Source organism: Oncorhynchus gorbuscha, unplaced genomic scaffold, assembly GCF_021184085.1.
Source record: "Oncorhynchus gorbuscha isolate QuinsamMale2020 ecotype Even-year unplaced genomic scaffold, OgorEven_v1.0 Un_scaffold_1316, whole genome shotgun sequence".
Classification (NCBI taxonomy): domain Eukaryota; kingdom Metazoa; phylum Chordata; class Actinopteri; order Salmoniformes; family Salmonidae; genus Oncorhynchus; species Oncorhynchus gorbuscha.
This window is the reverse complement of record NW_025746128.1, coordinates 155,001-157,398: the sequence shown is the minus strand read 5'-3', so window position 1 is coordinate 157,398 and position 2,398 is coordinate 155,001. Positions and strand designations below refer to the sequence as shown.

The 2,398-nt window shown below is 52.9% G+C and overlaps 1 pseudogene; it reads left to right on the top strand.

The window, feature by feature from the left end:
• The first annotated feature begins 964 nt into the window (after positions 1-964).
• Positions 965-2,398, top strand: part of LOC124022287 — a 143,518-nt pseudogene continuing 142,084 nt past the window's right edge.

Below are 2,398 nucleotides of genomic sequence, written 5' to 3'. Positions count from 1 at the left end.
CAGACTTAGTGAAGACAGGAGTGAGAGACACAGACTTAGTGAAGACAGGAGTGAGACACAGACTTAGTGAAGACAGGAGTGAGAGACACAGACTTAGTGAAGACAGGAGTGAGAGACACAGACTTAGTGAAGACAGGAGTGAGAGACACAGACTTAGTGAAGACAGGAGTGAGAGACACAGACTTAGTGAAGACAGGAGTGAGAGACAGACAGACAGACAGACAGACAGACAGACAGACAGACAGACAGACAGACAGACAGACAGACAGACAGACAGACAGACAGACAGACAGACAGATGGTAGACTTAGTGAAGACAGGAGTGAGAGACAGTCAGACAGACAGTCAGATGGTAGACTTAGTGAAGACAGGAGTGAGAGACAGTCAGACAGACAGTCAGATGGTAGACTTAGTGAAGACAGGAGTGAGAGACAGTCAGACAGACAGTCAGATGGTAGACTTAGTGAAGACAGGAGTGAGAGACAGTCAGACAGACAGTCAGATGGTAGACTTAGTGAAGACAGGAGTGAGAGACAGTCAGACAGACAGTCAGATGGTAGACTTAGTGAAGACAGGTGTGAGAGACAGTCAGACAGACAGTCAGATGGTAGACTTAGTGAAGACAGGTGTGAGAGACAGTCAGACAGACAGTCAGATGGTAGACTTAGTGAAGACAGGAGTGAGAGACAGTCAGACAGACAGTCAGATGGTAGACTTAGTGAAGACAGGAGTGAGAGACAGCCAGACAGACAGTCAGATGGTAGACTTAGTGAAGACAGGAGTGAGAGACAGTCAGAAGGTAGACCAAGTGAGAGAGGAAATAGAGGGGAGACCTACAGCCCAATAGTCTAAAATGGTTTCCTCTCCTCCCATCTTCACTCGTCTGAAGAACACTTCCTGTCTGCCGCTGTCGTGACCCCCTGTTAGCCATCTTTATTAGCTCACAACTTCACAGAATGTGAAGCATGTCCTTTTTGGCTAGGTATGAGCAGTCAGTAGGTGGTCTGGCTGGGTATGAGCAGTCAGTCAGTGGTCTGGCTGGGTATGAGCAGTCAGTCGGTGGTCTGGCTGGGTATGAGCAGTCAGTCGGTGGTCTGGCTGGATATGAGCAGTCAGTCGGTGGTCTGGCTGGGTATGAGCAGTCAGTAGGTGGTCTGGCTGGGTATGAGCAGTCAGTCGGTGGTCTGGCTGGGTATGAGCAGTCAGTCGGTGGTCTGGCTGGGTATGAGCAGTCAGTAGGTGGTCTGGCTTGGTATGAGCAGTCAGTAGGTGGTCTGGCTGGGTATGAACAGTCAGTAGGTGGTCTGGCTGGGTATGAGCATTCAGTCGGTGGTCTGGCTGGGTATGAGCAGTCAGTAGGTGGTCTGGCTGGGTATGAGCAGTCAGTAGGTGGTCTGGCTGGGTATGAGCAGTCAGTAGGTGGTCTGGCTAGGTATGAGTAGTCAGTCGGTGGTCTGGCTGGGTATGAGCAGTCAGTAGGTGGTCTGGCTGGGTATGAGCAATCAGTAGGTGGTCTGGCTGGGTATGAGCAGTCAGTCGGTGGTCTGGCTGGGTATGAGCAGTCAGTAGGTGGTCTGGCTGGGTATGAGCAGTCAGTAGGTGGTCTGGCTGGGTATGAGCAGTCAGTAGGTGGTCTGGCTAGGTATGAGTAGTCAGTCGGTGGTCTGGCTGGGTATGAGCAGTCAGTAGGTGGTCTGGCTGGGTATGAGCAATCAGTAGGTGGTCTGGCTGGGTATGAGCAGTCAGTCGGTGGTCTGGCTTGGTATGAGCAGTCAGTCGGTGGTCTGGCTGGGTATGAGCAGTCAGTAGGTGGTCTGGCTGGGTATGAGCAGTCAGTAGGTGGTCTGGCTAGGTATGAGTAGTCAGTCGGTGGTCTGGCTGGGTATGAGCAGTCAGTAGGTGGTCTGGCTGGGTATGAGCAATCAGTAGGTGGTCTGGCTGGGTATGAGCAGTCAGTCGGTGGTCTGGCTGGGTATGAGCAGTCAGTAGGTGGTCTGGCTGGGTATGAGCAGTCAGTAGGTGGTCTGGCTGGGTATGAGCAGTCAGTAGGTGGTCTGGCTAGGTATGAGTAGTCAGTCGGTGGTCTGGCTGGGTATGAGCAGTCAGTCGGTGGTCTGGCTGGGTATGAGCATTCAGTCGGTGGTCTGGCTGGGTATGAGCAGTCAGTCGGTGGTCTGGCTGGGTATGAGCAGTCAGTAGGTGGTCTGGCTGGGTATGAGCAGTCAGTAGGTGGTCTGGCTAGGTATGAGTAGTCAGTCGGTGGTCTGGCTGGGTATGAGCAGTCAGTAGGTGGTCTGGCTGGGTATGAGCAGTCAGTCGGTGGTCTGGCTGGGTATGAGCAGTCAGTCGGTGGTCTGGCTGGGTATGAGCAGTCAGTCGGTGGTCTGGCTGGGTATGAG